Consider the following 16031-nt stretch of genomic DNA (forward strand, 5'->3'; position numbering starts at 1 on the left):
CCGGGCACTGAGACATAGGGCTATTACTTCCACCGTGAACGGCCTGAACTCGTACATCTTGCGTGCACAATCTCACTGTAGCTAGATCTTGCCTCTACATTCTTACCCCCTACTTTACTGTCAGACTTAGAACCACGACAATACCCAAAAGAAATTGTTGGGTACACCTTCTATCACAGATCCGAAGGGAAGATATTTTGTTACCAAGAATGGATCCTTTCTAGAGAAGGAGTTTCTCTCGAAAGAAGTGAGTGGGAGGAAAGTAGAACTTGATGAACTAACTGTACCTTCTCCCATTGGAAAGTAGTTCATCACATAAATCTGTTCCCGTGACTCCTAGACCAATTAGTGAGGAAGCTAATGATGATGATCATGTAACTTCAGATCAGGTTACTACCGAACCTCGTAGGTCAACCAGAGTAAGATCCGCACTAGAGTGGTATGGTAATCTTGTTCTGGAGGTCATGTTACTTGACCATGACGAACCTACGAACTATGAGGAAGCGATGATGAGCCCAAATTCCGCAAAATGGCTTGAGGCCATGAAATATGAGATGGGATCCATGTATGAGAACAAAGTATGGACTTTGATTGACTTGCCCAATGATCGGTGAGTCATTGAGAATAAATGGTTCTTAAAGAGGAAGACAGAAGCTGATAGTATTGTTATGATCTACAAAGCTCAAATTGTCGCAAAAATGTTTTCGACAAGTTCAGGGTGTTGACTACGATGAGATTTTCTCACTCGTATCGATGCTTAAAAGTCTGTCCGAATCATGTTAGCAGTTGCCGCATTTTATGAAATCTGGCAAATGGATGTCAAAACTACCTTCCTTAATGGATTTCTTAAAGAAGAGTTGTATATGATGCAACCAGAAGGTTTTGTCGATCCTAAAGGTGCTAACAAAGTGAGCAAGCTCCAGCGATCCATCTATGGACTGGTGCAAGCATCTCGGAGTTGGAATATATGCTTTGATAAAATGATCAAAGCATATGGTTTTATACAGACTTGCGGTGAAGCCTGTATTTACAAGAAAGTGAGTGGGAGCACGACATTATTTCTGATAAGTATATGTGAATGACATATTGTTGATCGAAAATAATGTAGAATTTTCTGGAAAGCATAAAGGAATGTTTGAAAGGAGTTTTTCAAAGAAAGACCTCGGTGAAGCTACTTACATATTGAGCATCAAGATCTATAGAGATAGATCAAGACACTTGATATATTTTCAATGAGTACATACCTTGACAAGATTTTGACCTAGTTCAAAATGGAACAGTCAAAGAAGGAGTTTTTGCCTGTGTTGCAAGGTGTGAAGTTGAGTAAAGACTCAAAACCCGACCACGGCAGAAAAAAAGAAAGGGAATGAAAAGTCATTCCCTATGCCTCAGTCATATGTTCTACAAAGTATGCTATGTTGTGTACCAGACCTATTGTGTACCTGACCATAAGTTTGGCAAGAGGGTACAATAGTGATCCAGGAGTGGATCACTGGACAACGGTCAAAAATATCCTTAGTGGAATAAGGAAATCTTTCTCGATTATGGAGGTGACAAAGAGTTCGTCGTAAAGAGTTACGTCAATGCAAGCTTTGACACCGATCTGGATGACTCTCAGTCTCGATCTAGATACATATTGAAAGTGGGAGCAATTAGCTACAGTAGCTCCGTGCAAAGCATTGTAGACATAGAAAATTTGCAAAATACATATGGCTCTAAATGTGGCAGACCCGTTGACTAAATTTCTCTCATAAGCAAAACATGATCACTCTTTGGGTGTTAATCACATAGCGATGCAAACTAATCACATAAAGATGTGAACAGTTAGTGTTAAATCACATGACAATGTGAACTAGATTATTGACTCTAGTGCAAGTGGGAGACTGAAGGAAAGATGCCCTAGTGGCAATAATAAAGTTGTTATTCATATTTCCTTATATCATGATAAATGTTTATTATTCATGCTAGAATTGTATTAACTGGAAACTTAGTACATGTGTGAATAAATAGACAAACAGAGTGTCACTAGTATGCGTCTACTTGACTAGCTTGTAAATCAAAGATGGTTAAGTTTCCTAGCCATGGACAAAGAGTTGTCATTTGATAAGCGGGATCACATCATTAGAGAATGATGTGATTGACTTGACCCATCCGTTAGCTTAGCACGATGATCATTATAGTTTCATTGCTACTACTTTCTTCATGACTTATACATGTTCCTCAGACTAGGAGATTATGCAACTCCCGAATACCAGAGTAACACCTTGTGTGCTATCAAATGTCACAACGTAATTGGGTGATTATAAAGATGCTCTACAGGTGTCTCCGATGGTGTTTGTTGAGTTGGCATAGATTAAGAATAGGATTTCTCACTCCGTGTATCGGAGAGGTATCTCTGGGCCCTCTCAGTAATGCACATCACTATAAGCCTTGCAAGCATTGTGACTAATGAGTTAGTTGCGGGATGATGCATTACGGAACAAGTAAAGAGACTTGCCGGTAACGAGATTGAACTAGGTATGAGGATACCGACGATCGAATCTCGGGAAAGTAACATATCGATGACAAAGGGAACAACGTATGTTGTTATGCGGTTCAACCGATAAAGATCTTCGTAGAATATGCTGGAGCCAATATGAGCATCAAGGTTCCGCTATTGGTTATTGACAGGAGATGAGTCTCGGTCATATCTAGATAGTTCTTGAACCCGTAGGGTCTGCACGCTTAACATTCTATGACGATTTGTATTATGAGTTATGTGATTTGATGACCGAAGTTTGTTCGGAGTCCCGCATGAGATCGGGGTCATGATGAGGAGTCTCAAAATGTTTGAGACGTAAAGATCGATATATTGTAAGGCTATAATCGGACATCAGAAATGTTCTTTGTGATTCGGGTATTTTTCGGAGTACCGGAGAGTTACGGGAATTCGTATTGGGCCTTAATGGGCCATACGGGAAAGGAGAGAAAGGCCTCAAGTGTGGCCGTGCCCCTTCCTTCCTTCTCCTTCTCCCTTCCCTTTTTCCTATTCCACGAAGGAGGTGGAATCCTACTAGGACTAGGGAGTCCTAGTAGGACTCCACACTTTGGGCGCGCCCTATGAGGGCCGGCCTCCTCTTCCCTCCATCCTTTATATACGTGGTCAGGGGGCATTGAGGGAGTCCTGGACTAAGGGGTCCTCGGGCGTCCAGCCTGTTATCCATGGGCCAGACTAATGGGCTGTGAAGACATGAAGGACGAAGACCGTACCCGTGTCCGGATTGGACTCTCCTTGGCATGGAAGGCAAGCTCGGCGACCGACTATGAAGATTCTTTCTTATGTAACCGACTCTATGTAACCCTAGATCCCCCCCCCCCGATGTCTATATAAACCGGAGGGGTTAGTCTGGAAAAGATATACTCATTACCATAGTCATACAGGCTAGGCTTCTAGGGTTTAGCCATTACGATCTCGTGGTAGATCAACTCTTGTAACACTCATATTCATCAAGATCAATCAAGCAGGACGTAGGGTATTACCTCCATAGAGAGGGCCCGAACCTGGGTAAACATTGTGTCTCCCGTCTCTTGTTACCATCGATCCTAGACGCACAGTTCGGGACCCCCTACCCGACATCCGCCGGTTTTGACACCGACATTGGTGCTTTCATTGAGAGTTCCACTGTGCCGTCGACGAAAGGCTTGATGGCTCGCCTTGTCCTTAAAGACAACATCACCTCCGGGGGAGCTCTGGCCCCAGGACAAACCCTCTAGCTGGGTGGCTTTACTATGATCTCCCGTTCGGCCGTTGAGCCGACAATGACCTCTCAGGCCATCGAAAACCCCCTTCACATCAACTCCGAGCACTCCAAGCAGATGGATCCGATGGAGTTTTCGTGTTTGAACGAACTCCTAGATCATATCGCCGCTTTGGGAATACCCACAGACTACGGTCGGATCGGGCCTAAAACCGATCAAGGTGAAATCGAGACCCTACCGGTCACTCACCAGATTGCAGTAGCCATGGAGCAGGACGGCGAGTCTTCTTCTATACCGAAGACGGACTATGTTCGGATCGCCGATCAGGAAGGGACGGATACTCACCCGCGAAAGGACGCGGCCAGCCCTCCGAACATAGCATCGGACCGCGGTCCTAAACAATCAGAAGATATTCCGGAACACAGACTGTTAAGCCCGGAAGGTCGCCAGACTCCGGATAATCGGTCAGGCCGGGGTTCAGATTTAATTCCACCCACCCACCCGGATATACACGCTCTCATGAGCATAAAACAACAGTCTCAGGAAACGGTCCTTGTCAAGATTCCTCCTTGTCAAGGACAAAGTAAAAGATTGCCGTGACGAGGATGCAATATCAGCGTTCTGCAACAATTGCACAGACGAAGAAATCCTCAACACCATCAATCGCCGCCGCATACTGAAATTCGCTGACTTAGCAACCATCGTACAAAAGTACAACGCGATGGAGAGCACTTGGAAAACTCAGGCAGCTCGCTAGGAACCGTCAGTCCCAACTCAACTCCCCCTACAGGCGAAAAGGGCGCACCCTCTAGCGGCATGCCTAGTTGAACAGTCAAGAAACACAAAACCGCTATGCGGCACGGCACCGTTCTGGTGGGGTGGCTCGATAGCCCATGCAAAATACGTACAACACCAGATACCGTGGCAACCCACAGCCTTGGAGCATGTTGGATACTACGACAGGTAGCCTAGAGCGGCGAGGACATCCTTATCAAGGACGACCCAGAACGGCATCCCCTAGGGGATGATTACTCAAGAGTATTGACAGTATTTGAGGCATTCGCTTCAAACAACAAGCGCAAAAGGGCGCTTCGCGAGCTCGCTGAAGTCTGCCAAATTGCTGCGATAAACCCCTGGAATGACATGACTATAACGTTCAACGCCGGTGACGAACCAAAGTACAGAATAGTACGAGCGCCAGCCGCGTTAGTCCTTAGTCCCATCGTGGATGGGTTTCGACTTACCAAGGTCCTCATGGATGGCGGCAGCGGACTAAACCTCATTTATGAGGACACACTCCATAAAATGGAAATAGACAGGAGCAGCATCATGCAAAGTAACACAACCTTCCGAGGAATTATTCCCAGTCGGGAGGCGTGGTGCGCGGGCAAAATCACATTTGACGTAGTATTCGGCACGCCGGAGAGCTATCGGTCCGAAGAAATAACTTTCCAAGTGGCCCCTTTCAGGAGCGGATATCATGCCCTGTTGGGGCGGGATGCTTTTACACGTGTTCAGGCCATACCCCATTACGGGTATATGAAGCTCAAAATGCCTGGACCAAACGGTATAATCATTCTCGTGAGTGATCCGGACATAACACTCCATGCTGAAAACAAAACCGCATCCCTGGCCCTGGAGGAGCTATTCGAAGCACTCGCGGCTGACGAATTAGCCGCACTACGCTCCACGGTGGACAGGTACGACGTGATCCTCGACAAACGCCCTAAATCCACATCCTTTAAACCAGCAGAAGAAATAGTCAAATTCCAGGTCCACCCAATGGATCCCAAGAAGACAGCATCTATCGGAGCTCAACTGAACCCAACAGTTGACACCGCACTACGAGAATTCCTGCACGAAAACTGGGACATATTCGCCTGTCACCCTTCAGATATGCCAAGGATCCCACACGAGCTGGCCGAACATAGCCTCAATATATTAAAGGGGTTTAAACCGGTCAAGCAATCACTGCGGCGCTTTTCGAACCCAAGCGACAAGCCATGGGGGAGGAGCTGGCCAAACTCATCGAGGCCGAATTCATTAGAGAAATCAAACACCCGAACTGGCTGGCAAACCTGGTGATGGTACCAAAGAAGGACAAATCCTGGCGCTTGTGCGTCGATTTCAATGACCTCAACAAGGCTTGCCCACAAGGATCCCTTCCCCCTCCCCTGCATTGATCAAATCATCGACGCCACCGCAGGACACGACTCACTGTATTTCCTCGATGCATATTCCGGACACCATCAAATCAAAATGAAGGAGTCCGATCAAGCCGCAACAGCATTTATCACCCCATATGGGCCATTCTGCTTCAACACCATGCCCTTTGGGCTCAAGAACGCCGGTACCACATACCAACGCATGATTCAAACATGCCTGGAGAAACAGATCGGCAAAATAGTAGAAGCTTACATCGATGATGTCGTCATCAAAACCAGGCACGTCAAAACACTAATAGACGACTTACATCTTACATTCGACAACCTCCGGGCGTATGACATTAAGCTCAACCCAGAAAAGTGTGTCTTCGGCATCCCCGCTAGAAAACTGCTGGGCTTCATCATTTCCAATAGAGGAATCGAAGCAAACCCAGCCAAAATCCAAGCTTTGTCACAATTGGCTAAGCCAACAGACCTTAAACAAGTTCAAAAGCTTGCGGGTTGCGTAGCGTCTCTAAGCCGCTTTATCTCTAGATTGGGAGAAAAGGCACTGCCACTCTATCACCTTCTACGATGAACCGACCACTTCGAGTGGACGGACGTGGCAACAGCCGGGCTGGAGGAAATAAAAACCCTTCTTGCGAGCAATCCAATCCTGGCCGCACCAAACGCCGGCCGATGTTATTATACATATCGGCAACACACCAGGTGGTGATCGTCGTACTCATCATTGAACGAGAATAGGACGGACATAAATTCCCGCTTCCGAAGCTAGTATACTACGTATCTACTGTCCTTACACCATGCAAATCCCGGTACCCTCATTATCAAAAAATAGCATATGCGGTCTTCATGGCATCTCGAAAGCTCCGTCACTACTTCCAGGAGTGTTCAATCATGATGGCCTCCGAAATACCACTCAATGACATTATAAACAATCGCGATGCTACGGGCCGGATTGCCAAATGGGCCATCGAACTCCTCCCATTTGACATTACATATAAACCACGTCGAGCTATCAAATCCCAAGTACTGGCCGACTTCGTCGCCGAATGGATAGAGGTCGAACTCCCTAAAGAGTACGTCACATACTCCAATTGGGTCATGTACTTTGACGGCTCCAAAATGCTGGCAGGGTTAGGAGCGGGCGTCGTTTTAACGTCCCCTACTGGAGACATCGTTCAGTACGTTCTCCAAATACTATACACAGACTCCAATAATGCAGCCGAATACGCGGCCTTATTACATGGTCTCCAGATGGATGTCTCCATGGTCATACAATGCCTAGAAGTACGCATGGACTCCAACCTTGCAATATCTCAAATAAATGGAGATTTCGACGCTAAAGATCTGAAGATGGCAGCATATCATCACGCAGTCATAAAAATGTCAGCCAGGTTCGTGGGGCTCGAGTTCCATCATGTGTCTCGAGAAAGTAATCAAGCGGCGGATGTTCTTGCTCGTATCAGCGCTAAGCGCAATAACGTCCCACCTAATATTTTCCTGGAAAGGCTCTTTAAGCCATCTGTGGTGTGGCAGGGGGAAAATGGTAATACTAGTCCAGAACCAAACATAATCCAAGATCCCGGAAACACCGATGTCATCGGGGGCTCAGCCATCGAAATAACACCGTCGACGCATCTCATCATGGCAGTTATTGCCCCATGGACCGAACCCTTCCTGGCCTACCTCAACAGGAAAGAGCTTCCCGAGGACCAGAATGAGGCCCGCTGCATTGTCCGGCGTTCAAAGGCCTACAAGGTTCATGATGGAGAGCTCTACAAGAAAAGCGCCACCGGAGTCCTTCAAAGATGTATATCCGAGGAAGAGGGGCGGCAGCTCTTGGCCGAAATTCATGCCGGACTCGGCGGTCACCACGCCGCAGCTCGGGCCCTTGTTAGCAAGGCCTTCCGTACAAGGTTTTATTGGCCGACGGCCCAAGTAGATGCACAGGACCTTGTCCAACGTTGCGTCGGATGCCAACTCTTTGCCAATCAAAGCCATATGCCCCCCACCGCCTTACAAACAATCCCCATCACTTGGCCTTTTGCGGTCTGGGGACTCGATATGGTTGGACCCCTTAAAGGGGGAAGCCATAAGAAAAAATATCTGCTGGTTATGGTGGACAAATTCACTAAGTGGATAGAGGCTAAGCCGGTCAAAATGCCTGAGTCCGGCCCGGTGATAGACTTCATATCCGGTATTGTGCACCTTTATGGTGTCCCACACAGCATCATCACTGACAATGGTTCCAATTTCACAGCCGATGAGGTAAAAACCTGGTGTACTAATCTGGGTACAAAACTCGATTACCCCTCCGTCTACCACCCACAAACCAACGGTCTAGTCGAACGAGCCAACGGTCTTATTATGAGCGGCATCAAGCCCAGACTAGTGCGGTCTTTGAAAGAATCAGACAAGCACTGGGTTGAGGAGCTCGACTCCGTACTCTCGGGGCTGCGGACCACGCCCAACCGCACTACTGGATACACACCTTTCTTCATGGTGTATGGCACAGAGGCCGTATTGCCCTGGGATATTATTCAGGACTCACCTCGAGTGTGTATGTATGAAGAGAGAGAAGCCGTGCTTGATCGGCAGGATGGCCTAGATGCCCTGGAGGAGGAACGCGATGTCGCAAAAGCCCGTTCAGCATTTTACCAACAGTAGGCTCGAAGATATCAAAGCAGAGAAGTACATGCCAAGACTTACAACGTTTGCGAACTCATTCTATGCTTGCCGGAGAAGAAAAAGGACAAACTCAAGCCCAAATGGGAGGGTCCCTTCATAATTGACGAAGTTCTCACCGGAGGAGTGTACCGTCTTCGTGATGCATCAGACAATCGCCTCGAGCCGAACCCCTGGAATGCGGCCAGACTCCAAAGATTCTATGCCTAGCGCCAAACCCCTTGTCCGTCTCCTCCTCCCCTGTAGTTTCCATTATTTTTTCTCTCTTTTCTGATTTTTTTCTTCTTTCTTGCTTTAACGCTTTGGTACGGCTAGACCGCACACCATCGACACATACATCTCCAAATATGTATGTCACTTGTACCTTGGGGCTTCTCGGACAGAAGTTCTTGTCATTCCTTGAGCATTAAGCTCCTCACATATGAGTTTTTCCATATGTACCTTTTCTTTGCCACTATATGCATCGATATGACTTAAGTTTTGGCCAAGCTGGGTTGCCTGGCTCCTGTGCTTATGCCCTACGTTCCTGTTAGTTCGTCTAGGGCATAAAGGGAGGACCTCTGTGATTGTTACTGCCGGGTCATTCGGATGTGTACCTCAGACTGGGTGATGCCGAAAGCTAGTGTTCTTAAGGGAATATTCGGTCGGTGAATTAAAGATGTTTTCTAAACTCACTCCATTGTGCACTCCCAAAAGTTATACAAACTGTGGTGCTCGCATCACAATTCGGACATGTACATTAAATGCATGCACACCCAGGCATACCCCGGCCTATTCGGCCGCGACGGTTTTCGAAAACGCTCTGCACCTTCGGGTCCGGAGGTTGAAGCGAAAAGGTCTTCCATGACAAATGATATACAATTCAGCTAGATGAGGAAAGTACATAGTCACTTGGACTCGAACACCTCTTCCTCTACACCTTCCAACAGGCAGTCTAACTTACAATCCTGTTGGGAATATTTGGCGGCCACCTCTACTCGGTCATATACTATACTAACGGGAATTTCTTCCCCATTCGGCCCTACCGGTCCGACACGAGCCATGTGATTAGGATCCAACTTGGTATATCCCGTCTTCACCATGGCCCGGGCCTCTCGTGCACCCTCTCGATAGGCAGATATCTTCCACGGCCGGATATGCCGCCGTGCTCCCTTGAACAGCTCTACTAGCTTCTCCATGCTTCCTAGAGGGGAGTCGGATGGCATAAAATCTTGGCTACACTCTGCATAGCCTACCGAGCTTGCTCGTGCAACTGCGACAGCCCTTGCAGAAGATCATTTGATGATCTGTACACTTCCTCTTCGGGGCGGTTCATCAATACACCTGCAATTACAGCTATATCAGCTACCGTTACCTCCAAACTGCTATAAGATAAAAGCGGCCACGTACTGAATATGCCGCCATGGAGCTTCTTGTTCTCCTTCACAGAGTCGGTTAGCTGTGCTCGCACATATTTCAGTTCTTCGCCCAGTTTGGTGTTCGAATCCTAGAGTTTCTTTTTCTCTTCAACGACTTTTGTCAATACACGCTCACCCGATGCTAGTAGCTTTTTGGCTCCGTGTTCTTCGTTTCGAGCGGCGTCCAGCTGCTCTCGTACTTTGTCTAACGACCCAACACAAATATTAGAACCCAGATTGACACTATTGGTGTATCATTATGAATTTTCGATAGAGGAAAATATTACCGGGAGATGCCTTGTATTTCTCCAGTTCGGCATTGGCAGCAAGCAGCTGGCGCTGACACTTTTCTAGTTCCTGAGCTAGCTGGGTATTCCTCTCCGTAAGCACCTGGTTGTACATTGATCCTTAAATCAGTTGTTTCAACTCCTTTAAGTCTCGGGGGCTACTGGCATATGGTTATCATAGTCAGACAAAGCAAATTTACCTACACATCTTTCAAATGTTGCTTTGTGCCCTGTTAATCCCATCTCGAGCAGCCCAGATGTATGCATCGACTGAGCTGAAGGCGTTAAACGACTCTTCTGAAAAGCCAGGGTCTTGTAAAATGGCCCGACAGCGTCGATGATTCATGGCACTCTCCACTTTTGAGTTGGTGACGGATACATCATCCGAGTCCTCGGCTGGAGGACAGTCTGGCGTCGCCCCTACATCAGCCCCCGTCTGCACTGCAGGATTTGAATCTTGGCTGTGGGAAGTACGGCCGCTCGAACCTCCGGATATAGTCCGACGCACCTTCCTCCTGACACATGGAAAACAGGAAGGTCACGGTTGGACGTGACTGCTCAGGTGCAGGTTGGCGAATTCATACCTCTTCGATGAAGGCACGACCGTGTCTTTGTTTGCTTTCCTCTTGGAAGGCTCGCCCGGCGCGGGAGCCGATCTCTTCGAAATCGCCGAACGTCTCCCCTGTGAAGCACGATACAGTGCGGTGGGTGAGGCAGAATAAGAGCACTCTTTTAGAGAAGGCATTTCTTAATTATTTACATGTGAAGCGGGAAGAAGGCCAGGGTAGTCGGCGGTGATGGCCACTTCTATGCCATCATAGCTTGTCTGGTAAAACACTCCCCCTGCAAGCACCACAAATATATCCGGATCCTCTTCAAACCCAGGATCTAGCTCCCGGTTGTGGATCTCCGGCTGTGGGGCAGGACTAAGAAGTCCTTCAGTGACCTTTCGCCAGTGCTGTCATAACAAACAGACTTGAAATTTATCAAAAGCAATCCGGATGTGGAATGAGTGGAGTAGAGGGGTTGGGGCTTACCCAACTGGGAGGGTCATACATAGAATACCCATCTCTGCGCTTAATGCGAAGAAATTCCTCTTCATCCCCTTTAAACATCTCGGCCAATATTTTGACCAGAGTGGCGGGGGTATCCAGACCCTTCCGGCCATAGCGGGAGGCGTCATCCTCTCCATTATAGTGCCACATGGGCAGCCCTCTGTATTGTAGCGGCTGAACCCCACGCACTATGGAGATTGCCATTACCTTGATTATTGTGAGTCCGGACTGAGCGATCATCTTTATCTTGCTCATGAGCTGGCGAACTTCTGCGCTGTCATCCTCTTCAAGACTCCGAGGACGCCAACTGTGGCGTTTCTTCAGCGGAACGCTCGCAAATTCAGGAAGACCCTTTCAAACTGGGTCAGGAAGCGTGACGTCCTCAATATAGAACCATTCGGAAGGCCATTCTTCGGATGCCTTCCTGGGTGTGCTGGACAGATATCCGGTATCAGCGATACGCCATACTCCGGCTCCACCCACTTCAAATATTGACCCCTCGTGATTACGCGGGACAAGACATAACAACTTCCTCTATAGCTCGAAATGAGCCTCGATACCCAGGAATAGTTCACATAAAGCGATGTAACCCGCGATGTGCAGAATGGAGGCAGGGGTGAAGTTGTGCAGCTAGAGGCCATAGTATTCCAGAAGCCCTCGGAGGAACGGATGAATGGGAAATCCAACGCCCCTTAGCAGGTAGGGGATGAAACATACTCGCTCTCCCCCGGATGGATTGGGTAAGTCCTCTGCCTGAATCTCACCGTTGAAGGAATCTAGCCCCGCTCGAACATGAACTAGATCTACGAGGGGAGGAAACCCCTGCGTCTGCAGCTTCATCAATTGGTTGTGGGACACTGAACACCTCTCCCACTAGCCTTTCTCTGGGCTGGAATGGGTGGAGGAGCTGGGGGCACTAGCCATGCTGGAATGGTTTCTCCTAATAGGAGCTCTGCGCGGTGCCAAATGGATCTAGGATCCAATCTCTTTAATAGGATCTCTTCCTTGCAGCGACGGGGTGTTATATGCAAAAATACCCTGACCTTCCACCTTCGCTTGACACGTGGGAGGCGAAGTTATTTAACGCGTAGAAGCCGAGGGGAGCGACATTGAACCGATGGCCAAATACATCATTTGGAGATCATTAAAGGAGGAACCCGTCTTGCAATGTCGAAGACATTTTGTGTGCCGAACACCTCGCTATTGAAGACTGGTTTGGGGGCTACTGAGGGAGTCCTGGACTAAGGGGTCCTCGGGCGTCCAGCCTGTTATCCATGGGCCGGACTGATGGTCTGTGAAGACATGAAGGCCGAAGACTATACTCGTGTCTGGATTGGACTCTGCTTGGCGTGGAAGGCAAGCTTGGTGACCGACTATGAAGATTCCTTCTTATGTAACCGACTCTATGTAACCCTAGATTCCCCCCCCCCCGGTGTCTATATAAACCGGAGGGGTTAGTCCAAAAAAGATATACTCATTACCATAGTCATACAGGCTAGGCTTCTAGGGTTTAGCCATTACGATCTTGTGGTAGATCAACTCTTGTAACACTCATAGTCATCAAGATCAATCAAGCAGGACATAGGGTATTACCTCCATAGAGAGTGCCCGAACCAGGGTAAACATTCTGTCCCCTGTCTCCTGTTACCATTGATCCTAGACACACAGTTCGGGACCCCCCACCCGAGATCCGCCAGTTTTGACACCGATAGGCACCCCATAGACACACAAGTTGATCATTGATCCCTTAGCCGTGTGCGGTGCCCCCTCCACCATAATACACCTCGGTCATATCATCGTAGTGCTTAGGCGAAGCCCTGCGACGGTAGCATCATCATCACCGTCATCACGCCATCGTGCTGATGAAGCTCTCCCTCGACACTCAGCTGGATCGAGAGTTCGTGGGACGTCACCGAGACGAACATGTGCAAATCATGGAGGTGTCTTACTTTCGGTACTAGGATCGGTCGATCGTGAAGATGTACGACTACATCAACCGCGTTGTCATAACGCTTCCGCCTATGGTCTACGAGGGTACGTGGACAACACTCTTCCCCTCTCGTTGCTATGCATCACCATGATCTTGCGTGTGCGTAGGAATTTTTTTGAAATTACTACGTTCCCCAACAATATGTGGATACGAGAAAGTAGTTGAGGGTTTTTGGAGCATATCACTCAGCATTTTGTGAAAGCAACCCATTAAGCAACACCTCATCCCCTTTTAATAGTATTGGCTTTTCTTATGGACGCAATGTGATCTTGGATCACTAAATGTAAAATGTAGAGTCTTGAGCTTTAGAGCTTGTGCCAATCTTTTGTCCTTAGCATTTTGAGGGGTCCTTATTTCTAATCCATGCCATGCCAATCACTGAGCTTTCCTGAAATATTTATCTTGAAATAGCATTAGCTCAATGAGCTATACGTTGTTAATGATTACCAAAACCACCCAGGGATAGTTGCACTTTCAATCTCCCCCTTTTTGGTAATTGATGACAACATATAGATGAAAGCTTCGACAAATGATCATAAGATTGAAATACATTGTCGCTTTGAGAAGTATGTGATAAGCAAGAGCTCCCCCTAAATTTGTGCATTATTTAAAATTTGCTTTTGAATGCAAATGCACAATCGATTAGGATCATGGATTACTCTTCCATGTCACATACATCTTGGTACAGCGCTCAAAATGATAGAAATTAAAAGCATGCACTCATCACCAAGCAAAATGAATGATCATATATGGGATAGAAGAGAAAATATCATCCAAGCAAGCATTAAAGTAGCGTATGATCAAACACGTGATCAAACAAGTATCTCACAAAAACATAAAGTATCAACCAAACACACAAGAAAGTTCAACCAAAAGCAAGAGAGACTGATACGTCTCCAACGTATCTATAATTTTGATTGTTCCATGCTATTATATTATCTGTTTTGGATGTTTAATGGGCTTTAATTTTAGTGTTTTTGGGACTAACCTACTAACCAAAGGCCCAGTGCAAATTGCTGTTTTTTTTGCCTATTTTAGTGTTTCACAGAAAAGAAATATCAAACGGAATCCACATGGAATGAAACCTTTAGGAGAGTTATTTTTGGAACAAACGCAATCCAGGAGACTTGGAGTGGACGTCAAGGAAGAAAAGAGGCGGCCAGGAGGTAGGAGGGCGCGCCCAGGGGGGTCGGCGCGCCCCCCACTCTCGTGGGCCCCTTGTGGCTCCGCTGACCTACTTCTTTCGCCTATATATACTCATATACCCCGAAAACATCCAAGAGCACCACAAAACCCTATTTCCACCACCGCAACCTTTTGTACCCGTGAGATCCCATCTTGGGGCCTTTTTCGGTGCTCCGCCGGAGGGGGAATCGATCATAGAGGGCTTCTACATCAACACTATAGCCTCTCCGATTATGTGTGAGTAGTTTACCACAGACCTTTGGGTCCATAGTTATTAGTTAGATGGCTTCTTCTCTCTCCTTGGATGTCAATACAAAGTTCTCCTTGATTCTCTTGGAGATCTATTCGATGTAATTCTTTTTGCAGTGTGTTTGTCGAGATCCGATGAATTGTGGGTTTATGATCAAGATTATCTATGAACAATATTTGATTCTTCTCTGAATTCTTATGCATGATTTAATATCTTCGCAAGTCTCTTTGAATTATCAGTTTGGTTTGGCCTACTAGATTGATCTTTCTTGCAAGCTTTGGGTTGAACCTTGTGGTGTACTTTCCTAGTGACAGCAGGGGCAACAAGGCACGTATTGTATTTTTGCCATCGAGGATAAAAAGATGGGGTTTATATCATATTGCTTGAGTTTATCCCTCTACATCATGTCATCTTGCCTAATGTGTTACTCTGTTCTTATGAACTTAATACTCTAGATGCATGCTGGATAGCGGTCGATGTGCCGAGTAATACTAGTAGATGCAGAATCCTTCCGGTCTACTTGTCGCGGACGTGATGCCTATATACATGATCAGGCCTAGATATTCTCATAACTATGCGCTTTTCTATCAATTGCTCAACAGTAATTTGTTCACCTACCGTAAAATTTGCTATCTTGAGAGAAGCCACTAGTGAAACCTATGCCCCCCGGGTATATTTTCCATTATATTATTTTCCTATCTAGTTGCTATTTCTGTCTTGTTTATTTTGCAATCTTTGTTTTCCAATCTATACAATAAAAATACCAAAAAAATTTATCTTATTATCTCTATGAAATCTCACTTTCGTAAATGACCGTGAAGGGATTGACAATCCCTTTATCGCATTGGTTGTGAGGTTCTTGTTTGTTTGTGCAGGTACTGGGGACTTGCGTGTTACCTCCTATTGGATTGATACCTTGTTCTCAAAAACTAAGGGAAATACTTACGCTACTTCGCTGCATCACCCTTTCCTCTTCAAGGGAAAACCAACGCATGCTCAAGAGGTAGCAAGATGGATTTCTGGCGCCGTTGCCGGGGAGGTTGCACCAAGTCAAGTCAAGATTTGATCTCCCGTCAACAAGCCATTTCTGGCGCCGTTGCCTGGGAGATCTACGCACAAGTCAAGACATACCAAGTACCCATCATAAACTCTTATCCCTCGCAATACATTATTTGCCATTTGCCTCTCGTTTTCCTCTCCTCCACTTCACCCTTGTCGTTTTATTCGCCCTCTTTTCCGTTCGCCTCTTTTTGGTTGCTTCTTGTGTGCTTGTGTG

Source organism: Triticum aestivum, chromosome 1A (genome assembly GCF_018294505.1).
Source record: "Triticum aestivum cultivar Chinese Spring chromosome 1A, IWGSC CS RefSeq v2.1, whole genome shotgun sequence".
NCBI classification, from domain to species: Eukaryota; Viridiplantae; Streptophyta; class Magnoliopsida; order Poales; family Poaceae; genus Triticum; species Triticum aestivum.